The following is a 12,374-nucleotide window of genomic DNA, read 5'->3' on the forward strand; positions in this document are numbered from 1 at the left end:
CAAACTGTTGGCTTTGAGACCATAATTTGGGGAAGCCTCAAGTGATCAGATAAATGTTATGCGCGATAGAATGCAAACCTTCTGTGAAATTTTAGGTCACCGAATTAGTTAGCCAAATTAGAGGCATTCTTCTCGAAAAATGTAAGCTTCCATCGGGAAAGTGAATTAAGCCAACAACTGGGCATCAATGTGACTTGTGACCTGGGGAATATAAGAGACTGACGAAGGCTTTATGTCTCCCAATCATACACAAGGTTCAAAAGAGATTAGCAAGCTGGAAGGCAAATTTTCTAATGATGGCTGGCAGATCCATGCCAATTAAGTTAGTGATTTCATCGTTGTTGAGCTACCAAATGCAAACCATGTCGCTTCCCATGGGGATCTTAAAGGAGATAGAGAAATGTAGCAGGAATTTCCCATGGAATCAATTCCACGAGGAAAGAAAAATGCATCTGATTTCATGGGAGAAAATTAAGCAAGAGAAAAAGATGGGGGGACTAGGTATAAAAGACCTAAGACACCAAAACATTGCCTTCATCATGAAGTTATACTGGGGACTTGTGCTAAGCCAGAAGCTTTATGGGTTTAATGCCTCAAAAAGAAATATGGATGTGGAGATGGTGACTACCTGGTGGTCATCAAGAAATCGAACTCCTCCATGATATGGCACAGTATCACAATTGTGTAGGACCGATTCTATGTAGGGATTGGGAAGCACATAAATAGTGGAAATAACACTATTTTGGTGGGAGAAATGGTCATTCTTGGAAGAACCACTCATCCATCTGGTCGAGAGGAACTTCCATTTAGTAAATCCCAGTGCATGAAATAAGGATTTTATCGGGAGTAATGGGTCTTAGAACTTACAGTGTTGGGAGACTTTCTTTCCGAATTAGGTCATCAACATACTACAAAACACTAAACCCCCCAGTGGAAGCTTAGAGGATAAGACCATCTAGTGATATAGTAATGATGGGAACTTTAGCCTTAGGTCTGCCTATAAGATGATAAATTAGCAGCATGACCAAAGCCAAGGCATTTGGTGGAATAGATTGTGGAAACTCCCAATCTCAGAGAAAATGAAAATGTTCCTTTAGCAGGCTCTTTATGAGAGATTACTAACCAACCTACTTAAAGCCAGTAGAGGGATAAACATGAGTGCTAATTGTCCTTTTGAGTGTTAGAGAGGAAAACACTTTGCACATCTTGTGTGACTGCGAGATAGTGATAGATGTATGGTGTAAAATTATTAAGCCTAACCATCTTGAAAACTTTTACTCTTGTTTGAATTTGTAGATCTGGCTAAGGAGAAACTTCTCACAAGAGCTGGCTAAGCACCAATTTACTCGTTGGCCCTGGGTCGAAACCTTCAGCACAGTTTGTTGGCTCACTTGGAAGAATAGATGTAGAGGAGTAATAGAGGGGAACAGATCTTCAGCACATGACATCCTTCATACTTGCCACTATTTACTCATGGAATACACTGATCAAGGGAATTTCAAACACCAAATCTTCCAATTGAACCAACATGAAGCGCGATGGTCATCTCTGCCTAGGGGGTGATTCAATTAGACACAGACAGCTCAGTTAATAGGCTATGGTAGGCTGCATGCAGTGGAATCATAAGAGATGAGAATGACAATTGGATCGCAGGTTTCCAGAGATGGCTTGGATGTGTTCCCTGAACCACAGCAGAACTACTTGGGATAATCACTATAATTCAAATATGTAAACAACAAGGGTTTGGCAAAGTATTGCCCTATATTGACTCACTGGAGGCTATTCACTTGCTCATGATAGACAGTGAAGGAAGCCATCCTCTTAGAACGAAGATCACAAAAGGAAGAAGGCTGATATTCTTTGATTGGGAAATTAAACTCATATATTCACCTAGAGAATCCATATAATGTGCAAAATTTCTAGCGAGAGAAGCATATTACATCATGAAGGACATGAAGATTTCAAATGAACCCCATCTTGGATGTTTTGATCACCTGCATTTAGACATGGTCTAAATGTAGTTGCTGTGTTGTACTACTTTATTTTTAGCAAGCTCTGCTTGTCCCTTGGGGAAAAAAAAAAGAAGAAGGTACTTATGCCTTAGGAACAAATCTGCCAAAGTCTCCCGTCTTTCACTGTAATTATTGTCCAGAAAATAATATACTTAACATGCAAGAACATGAAAAACATTTTAGACATGATACTTTGACACGCACACAAAGATACGTTTCATTTATTCCTAAACACCATGATAATACATTATTATCTTAATACAAAATACATGCATGACGACTCTATTCCATTTATTTATTCATTTACCACACATACACACACATATACATATTTTCTTATTTCATTCTTAAATATTCAGACAGACGCACAGTACCCAAACTGCTTTCTTCACTCAGATTCTTATTAATTGAACATTAAAATGAAAGATCACCATTCATGAGAGCATCATATCATCAATCAGTAAGGTCTTTCTCCAGCATAGTTGCCGGAGGATCATAGTTGCAGCCAATGAAAGTACCTCTATTGTCACACCTCACTTTAGCACAACCAAGGCGGATTGAGGTGTTCCACGCCACCTGAGTATAATGCAGGCGCTCAACGCCAACACATGAGTTGCTGCCATAGTCATAATTTTCCTTCTCATCCACCCACATATTCGTGGCATCCGTGCCACTTAGGTCCCCGGGGCTACCGGCAAGGTTCTCACTGTATTGGCCACCATCGCCAGAGTGAACTAGCTAGCAATCACCCTTCCGCTGGTTAGCATAATTTTGAGCAAAGGCGGCGACTGTATCATCCCAAACTATGTTTGGAACACCCACCTTAGATCTTGCTGTGTTGTGAGCATTCACATAGTCATGTGGTGAACCTTGAGCATAGGCTATGAAAGGAAAGAGAAAGAAGAAGAAGGAGGAAACTGAAAGCTTGGATGATAACTCCATTGTTTGTTATTGTATGAAGTGTTTGATGAAGAAATGGGAGTCACTGGGGGGAATTTATAGGGATTTTGATGTGCAAAATTGGTATATTTTAGTTAGGGTTTTTTAACCAACTAGGATGGTGGAAATTTTAAATCAACTTTTGAGTATATTGCGTGGAAGACTAAGAAGCTACAAATTTTCGGTCATTAGCAGCGCTTTTTCTGCCCGGCCAAGCATTAGCAGCCTTAAATACACTACAATTGATGTAGTTAACACAATTATTTAGAAGTTTGAAATATTACAGAGGACAACATTATTAGTCCTGTTTTGAGATGATGAGATTATTTCAAGGGCAAATTTATACCCTAATACTCAGTATTTTAATTAAATTATGATTATGAAGAAAATACGGTTTATTAACAATGTTATAAAAGTATATATTTTTATAATTGAAATATTGTGCCTCTTGCAAAATATATTACCAGTAATGACTTAATTTAAGGATTTAATAATAGAAACATAACCACTGATGTGAATATAAAACAGGGCGAATACATTTATTAGACCATCCGTGATATTTTTCCATTGGCAAAAGTGTACATAATCTGTTCGATCTCTGATTCTAAATGTTTTCGTTTGGTCCCTTTTCTTTGCTTTTTTTCTTGACTCGGGAACCAAGTGGTATTCACCAATTGATAGCTAGAAACTAATTATCCCAAGGCGTCGAAATCACTAAAATAGTTTTTGTTTCTCCCAACAAAGGTTTTTTTGACTTGGTTCTAACAGCACATCATAATTTCTTAATTTTAAAAAGTTTTTTTTTTAGTTTTTTAATTTGGAGTATTACAATGATATCCCAAGAAAAGAAAATAATTACAAAACAAATCCCAGAAATTATTATTTTCTATTTTGAAACTTGTCATTATAGGCTGTTTAAGTTGTTATTGATACTTTTAAGTAATTATTTTCTTTCCTTGGGACTGCATTGTAATTCTCTCTTTTTAATTTTAACATGATGATTTTTTATAATAGTAACTGTAACTTTGGAAATTAAACTTGACAGGTTAACATTTAAGAGTTTTTTTCAATATTGAAAATTTTGATGCCAGGGCTTTTTTATTAATGGCATTAAGATTAAGAAACTAAAAAGAAATTTTTTAATACCTTTTGTATGTAGGATTTTATTTTCAAAATTTAAATTCAACTAAATACTTCAGAAATAGTTAATTAAGTAGAAGTCAACTAAAATTCAATTTTATTTTTATTAATGTATTAAGTAGAATATTATTATGTTTATAACAGCAATTTTATATAGCGAAGTTGAACTAATTTCGAAAATAAACTTCTAGACAACCAATTGTCAAATTCTACTAGACAAAAATTTTGAGATATATTTCAAAATATTGAATGATTTCATATAATTTTTAAATTATATAGGGGCGTAGTTTTCTTTTAAAACTTACATTTTATTTCTGTTTATGTTGTTGCTGAATCAGACGTTACATTCGCTAGAAATGCTCTTTGAAAGATGAGAATAATATTCATTCTAATAAATGTTAAATATCCCAATTACTTAAGCTTTTTTTTTAAAAAAAAGAAAAATCTTTACGCTTTGTTCTCTTTCTTCAGATGTTAGAGTTTACTATTGATTATGGAATACAGAATGAAATAAAACCAAGTTGGTTGTCATCCTTTGCTATTAACCGTTTTTGTTATATTATTGTTGTAAATTAATCTAATAATTACTGAGAAATTCGACACCAATGTTTAGATAATATTTTAAAACATAATAAATTCAGCGATTGATTCCGTATAAATTTAATTACTAGTGCTGTGTCAAGTTGCTATATCAATACTCGTATTGTTAATTTAATAACTAGAAAGCACACGTCACACTAAGTACCATGTTTTTTTGGCCCAAACACCAAGTACCATGGTTTTTTTTTGTGGCCAAACACTAAGGGCCCGTTTGGTTCCATTACACATGCATTAGGAATGCATTGCATTGTAATGCAATATATAATGCATGCAATCTTGATCACTGTGTTTTTGTTTGGTATCATATTAAAGGGACGGGAAATAAAATTAATTTTTCAATTAACTTAAATGTAAATATATGTGAAATGACCAAAATGCCACTAAAGGAAACTTTTCTCCTTCTCCATTTAGTACGCCTCGATCTCCACCAATCACCATGATCGCAGATTTCAAGAGACCAACCATTTTACTATTCTTGTAAACCTTCAAGAGTTCCTCTGCCTACACCATTAGCATCATTTATAACCAGTTTGCCATTTGACCCACGAAAATTGTGTTTTTCACTTGGAATTAAATCCATTAAGCGCTTGATCCAATCAAATAGTAATCCTAAGAAAATATGCTGAGTCAGTTTTAAAACCACAAACCTAGATCATTAAGCGAATGAGCAAATTTATAAAATCAAACCATGATTTAAAGCTAGACAAACATGATGATGGGAAACCCACAATGAAGTAGCAGGGAAGAATACTCCAGTATATGGGTTTTGATAAACAATAAATAACACGTCTACTCAACAAAGAAGACTACTGATGAAGATGAAGGGAAGGTAAGGAAGGAAGACGTGTGGCCGATAATGATGGTTGATAATACTTATTGAGGGTAAATGTTATCTTTTCATCTAGGTTATTAAGGGTAAAATTGTCATTTTATAAAGGATTACATACATGCAATAAGTATTCATAGGGATCCCCTATGAATAGATATTACCAAAAAATGTGCAATCTTCTTTACTAATGCAATCTTGATTACCATCAATAAGACCAACCAAACAAGTTATTTATGGTAATGTAATAAAGATTACCATTACACACCTGCAATGGGGTTAAACCAAACGGGTCCTAAGTACCATGTTGGTTCTCATCTTTTTCCTATTAAGTACGTTGGGAGTTGGGACCCAGCTCGTATAAGGCTTTTGGTTTAAAAAAAAAATTGCAACATGTTTGTATGAGACTAGATAGGGAAAATTTCAAAAAAAAAAGTTGTCACATCAACAACATATCTTGAACTTATTTTCGTTAGTTATCAGCATGTTAAGCAGACCAAAGTTGATTAAAGAATATTATAATAGAGTTGACCATCATCATTTTAAGCACGTTGATACTTGTGGAGAAAACTAAAGAATTAGTTATTGGCTTTTAGAAGTTGAGGGATCAAACCAGCAATAAAATAAAACATAATTGAAAAATTATAAACTTCAGACAAATTAAAACGTGCAAGCAGACAATTTCTTATTTATGCTTATCTTATATTCATTTTGTCCCATTCTCATCGTGGTTTTATTTTTCTTTTTTTAGTTTCACTTTTATTTAACTGTTGTTTGAACAATATCAATAAATAATTAACACGTTTTTTCCTCAATTGTACCTTTGACAAGTAATCCAAATATAGTTCTTGAATATCATTATACTGTGATTGAAACCTCCTGAATTTACTAAGTCCAGTTGTTTTCATTACTTGTGTTCGCTAGTTTAACAACCAATAGGCTTTTCGTCAAAAATAAACAAATAAATAAAATTACCTAACACGCTTCATACAATTGCAATTTTTTTAGTGATCAAGTGGATCGGTTTCAGTAATAATAAAACATCAATTCTCACTTCCATCAATTTTATCCTCATCCTACTTTTACAATGTTTATTCTTAGATTTATAAAAGGAAAAGCTTTACAAGTTTTGAAGAATTAAGTTGTGAAGTTTGAAGAACAAGCGGAAAAAACAGAAAAATTGTGCTCCCTCAATCACTTGTTATATAAAACAACTACTAAAATCACATGATAATTTAGTTAAAATGTGTAAGATATAAATAACCTGTAAAAAGGAACGAAGAGAGTACTACTTTCTAAATAAGGAGTTCATTTTAATCCTAAATGTAAAATCTCAATTCATATTATGTTCAAATTTGATTTCTTTTTAATTTTTATTTATTCAAAATAATTATTTTAATATGCATAGAATCTAAAATAAAGATAATCTCTTAGTTATCATTTTTCAAAAAATATTTTTTTCTATTTTAAAATAATTAATTAAAGATTTTAAATATGAACAATTTAAATTAGATATAGACGGTTCAGATTTGATGAGTTTAAGGTACTCATCAAAGTGATGAACACCGAAACTGGTTCTGAAGATGAGCGTGACAACTAATTAATGGTTTTATAAACAGTATTTGCTAACTAATTTCATAATATAATTACATATTAGTATATGATCCTACTTGCTTTCCTTGACCCCCACTTGCAGATATATTACTACTTAAATGGAAAATTCTTCCATATATTAACCACAAAAAAGTTCCAATATACAAAAACAAGTTCTTTTGTATATAACAGTTTTTCAAAAACATAACTCTACTTGAAAATTGCTAATAAGGAAAAATATTTGCATGTGTGTGGATCTTTTATATCTCTACTACTTTGTCTTTTTTCAGCTTTTGCGTGCATTAATCTTCTGCATGATCTTGCTTCTTCTTATATTCATCTCATGCGTTACAACCACCCCACCGCATTCACCATTTTTCGTGTCATATCCTTCTAGAAAAAAAATTCCTAAATCACACCATCATACTATAATAAAGTAGTAAATATTACAATAACTTTTTGCATTCAATAAAAATCTTACCTCAAGCATTGTCATACCATTTTACTAAGCCTTTTTGTCATTTTTCTAACTTCGAAGCAAAGATATGACATACAACTCATAATCGCAGCTACATAAAACACATCATTATCATATATGATATATACATACATTATTTCATGAATGTCCAACATAATAACCTAAACTTACCAACTGTTCTATTGTAGAATGCGAGCAAACTTGAATAGAACACCCAGCTTATCTCCATATACATTAGGCTTTAAGTGTGCAAATAAGCATGAGAAATGTCTACTTTGTTAACATGCAAAATAGAATGTAATTAAACCCGCGTGTGACAATAAAATAATTTTGCATTTTCATTGTTATGAGTACAACACTATTTTATGTCTTTTCTCCTTTATTGCCTCAAGAATGTATTAACCGGAGGGACCATTACTTGTTGATAGCAGTAAGTTTACAAATAGATTGTCAACTCTTTTTTAACGAACGCATAACAAAACCAATATTGGTTATGAACCACAGGAGCAAACATGAAGTCACATTTTGAGATGTTATATCCTAACCTTATAGGGGTCAAAAAATCTTGTGTTATCCTTAACCTCACAATTGTCAAGATCTGTCAACATACATTTATGGAAAGAAAGAAATGATATAGCTCTTAGCCATCTAAAAAACAAAAACTTATAAATCATATATTCTTACTATAAAAAGAGGCTGAAAAATATGTCGTCAAACATATCCACCGTCTTTTTCGTTTTGTTCATCAACCAATAGATTGTAAATGAGTGTTACAACCTGCAATGATATTTAATTAGTGGTTTCAATAACGTGCAAATAAAGCAATTATTTTTCATAATACGACTTACATAATTACTTATCCATCATCTCGGTTTCTTCTTGTAGGGAAAAACCTTTATCCTCACTATTACTTCCTTTCTCACCTTTAGCTTTAATATCATAATCTCTTTTAATGCCTTATCCTATTTCTTCTTCCATCTTTAAAAGCTCAATTGCAACAGTCTTACTAACCATTTCTATAATTTGATAATAAATATTTCTACTTCCTTACAACAAAAACATATATTATATATAATGTTATATACAATATAAACATTACATATATAGAGACACACAATTTCTACTCACTAGTTCTTTGAAGATTGTAACTTTTGGAATATTAAATGTGCCATCAGTATCAAATTTAGATGGGCTGCACTCTGAGTTTGGGTTGAGTCTTGTGTACTCCAAGATTCTTATCATTTGTGAGAATAAAATCCCTTCATTATTGTCATTTTTCAGCCTAATAACTTCACTTTGTCATAATTCCAATACTTCAGTGCATCTTCAAGTAATGGCACAGTACCAATTAATGAAATCATATGAAACTATTATCTGCAACCAAACAACTTAAATCATAAACACATGATGTAAATGATTCAAACTAATGGCAATTTACAAAACCCCAAATTATAATACTTATCATCAACAAATAAATGCATCCACCAATATATTTTCTTGTTATTCCTTTATTTAAAGCATTCTTATACTCACCCACCCCTTCCATCAACTCCTTCATCACAAAGTCACACCATTTATAACAATATAGATTTTCTTTCTCACAACAAATAATCTTCACCAAAAGTTGACTAATATTTCTATTGGAAGGAAAACACAACAATGTTTCTAAGGTGTATAAAATTAATATTGACTCAAATATATTCTCTTCTTTCCCTGGAATAATCAAATTCTTTATGTCTGACAACCTTTTTTTTCTCAAACTTCTTACTCAGTTGTTTAAACAATTTACTAATTGTATTAGTTTCCTCCACCACACTGCTTCCTTCACTAGGTACCCCTATTAACGTTTGTATAACTTTTCCATCTATCTGTTACCTAACATTCCTAATACATATTGAAGACATTGCAGGGTCAATCGCTTTAATCAACTGTTTACAAAGTTTATGATTTATCTTCGCGTAGGTAATCTTTAATATTTTACCAAATCCAATTTTATCAGCTTTGGCCTTTAGCTTTTCATCCTCCCTCACATGCTTCGCCACTTCTGCAAATTGTTTTGGTGAGCATTGTGTTCTTAGTTTGCCTTCTTTCACAGAAGGACCTACTCTGCGATCTCTTTCCTCTTTTGCCTTTCTTATATATTCACTCATCTCTTCCTCTAATAGGTCCTTCCACGTTTTTCTTGCATCTTCATTTCCTTTTTATTTTGCCTTAAATTTATCTTTCCTCCTTTTGTTTGATCGGTACTCTTTTAAATAAATGTAGTTCGGTCACTAACCTTCCTCCTTTTCCCTTTACCATGCTTTTCTCCTTTGCTTCTATAGGAATTATATTTGATAGACTTCAACAACATAGAAGATGACTCACTTATAGTGAATGATATTTTGTTTTGGCAATTTCCTATTAATTAATAGATATCCCAATACAAGATCTAGTCCTGATGTATTATACTCATGCATGTGCTCCCGTGTAGGGAGGAAAACATTAAGCATAGTAAGATTAATATTTGAACTTGAAAGCACAAGCCAAAAGCAACCCTATAGAGTTCTAACAAAATTATCACACTCATGACAAAAAAAGATGTTGTGTGGAGTCAAAACAATTCAAGAATGGATGATTATGAAGATCTATTGAAATCCTAAGCATCACTAGGAGCACAGGTAGGATATTTGCATCAGTTCAGTATATATTTACATTAGTTTAGTATAGAATACCCTTTCATAGTTTTCTGGTCATCCCATTGATAAGTATAATACCGAAATCACATCAATGAAGGCTCGTCCTTTCCCCTCTATGACTGGGGAACAATTCTCTGCAAAGCCTATAACTTTTCACCCCTAGTTGCTTGTACTATCTTAATCGAATGGCTCACCCTCATCCACCATCGCTAATCACTCTCCTTCCTCATTGCACTGCTATCGTTGATTATTCTCCTTCCTCTATGAGCCACTGTTGTCTCTCACTCTACTCTGTCTCTCGCTCACTCTCTTTCCTCTCACTCTGCTGTCACCAATTTTGTGCCCACATTTTCAATTTTCAATTTTTAGGCATTTTATTAAGGGTATTTTGGTATTTTCAACTCCATTTTTAATTCTCTACAAGGACCTCAAACCTTTACAGAAGTCTTGGTCCCATTTTGCAAATAAGTTACCAAATAGGGATTTATCCCTAATTGTTTCTAAAAATAATCATAAAATCATAAATTTGTATATATTATTAAAGAATAATTATATTCCTTTCTGCCTGTAATTTTTATACTGTGAATAAAGGCTTCTGATGAGATATATATTTTGGCCAGCACATAAAGATAAATTTAGATTGAATAATGATAAGCTTGTAATGAATGTACTTGTGTTATTTTATATTAGGTATAACTCTTAAAAAATGTTTTTATCTGGGTACTATTTAAGTGACTCAAAAAATCATCCTTGTGAATTGAAAACAAAAGTAAATTTTTGAAATATGTTATGAAGAATAGTTTTAATTTTGATTAAAATAATTTTTGTTTAACTATTTTATAAAACTTATATATGTTTGTTTGATTTTATATTTTTATCAACATTTTTGCTCATTCACTAAATATACCAATTTTTAAGAAATTACTTAATCTAATTTTTAAAAGCAATTATATATTTCATTTTTTCATTATAATATATTTAATATATTTATGGTCGTTTTAAATAATTATAATTTTTAAGATTCTTTATAATAAATATAACTTGTTCTTAGTCCTTCACTCTAATTTTCCCTTTGTTGTATATTTAAGGGGAAATTCTGTTGAATTTTTTATTTTCAAAAAAGTGACATTCCTTTTAATTTGTAATTAAGTGTTAGTCAATTTTAATTTATTGACTAACATTTAATTATTTAATCATTTCAATATTTGAATCAAGGAGTTAGAATTGAGTTTGACAACTATTTTTATTGACTCTGTAAAACAATAGATCGCAGTTGGATGAAAGCCAAGAGAATTAGCAAAGAATATGAGGATGGGGTTGAAAGGTTTCTTGAGTTTGCTCAGAGAAATGCTCTTAGTAAAATAGATAGATTGTACTATTGTCCTTGTGTCAAATGCTTAAACAATAGTCAGCGGAGTATTTTTGAGATAAAAGAGCATCTTATCTGTGATGGAATAAATTTAATGTATGCAAATTGGATATGGCATGGAGAAATGAGAAAGGCTACACTGTCTGGAAAGGAGTTGTGAATGAAGACTTTGGTGATAGAATTTCATATATGTTTCATGACATAAGGTTTGAATCATCTATACAGTTCTCTCCTACTTTTGAAACTTTGTGTAGTAATGCAGAAACACCTTTATACCCAGGGTGTAAAGATGATTACACAAGATTGACAACCATATTAAAATTGATGAACTTGAAGGCAAAAAATGGTTGGACCGATGCTAGTTTCATAGAATTGCTTGAACTACTGAGTAATATTCTTCTAAAGGGGAATTCACTTCCAAAATGAATGTATGAGGCAAAGAAAATTTTGTGTCCAATGGGTTTGGAATATGAGAAGATACATGCGTTCCCTAATGACTGTGTATTATTCATAAATAAGTATGAAAGGTTGAATAAGTGCCCTAAATGTGGGACTTTAAGATACAAAGTTAAGAAAGATGATAGTGGTTATAATTAGATGACCAAATGTTCTCCTTTGAAGGTTCTATGGTATCTTCCAATAATACCATGATTTAAGTGTCTATTTGCTAATGCCATAGAACCAAAAAACTTGAGATGGCATTTTGATGAGAAAATATGTGATGGAAAGCTTTGTCAAC

At 32.2% G+C, this 12,374-nt stretch overlaps 1 pseudogene; it reads right to left on the reverse strand.

The window, feature by feature from the left end:
* Window positions 1-2,469: 2,469 nt before the first annotated feature.
* Window positions 2,470-9,738, reverse strand: LOC114734472 (pathogenesis-related protein 1-like; annotated as a pseudogene).
* Between the last annotated feature and the right edge of the window lie 2,636 nt (window positions 9,739-12,374).

This window comes from Neltuma alba, unplaced genomic scaffold (assembly GCF_004799145.2).
Source record: "Neltuma alba isolate B1F8T4 unplaced genomic scaffold, ASM479914v2 tig00013105_pilon, whole genome shotgun sequence".
NCBI classification, from domain to species: domain Eukaryota; kingdom Viridiplantae; phylum Streptophyta; class Magnoliopsida; order Fabales; family Fabaceae; genus Neltuma; species Neltuma alba.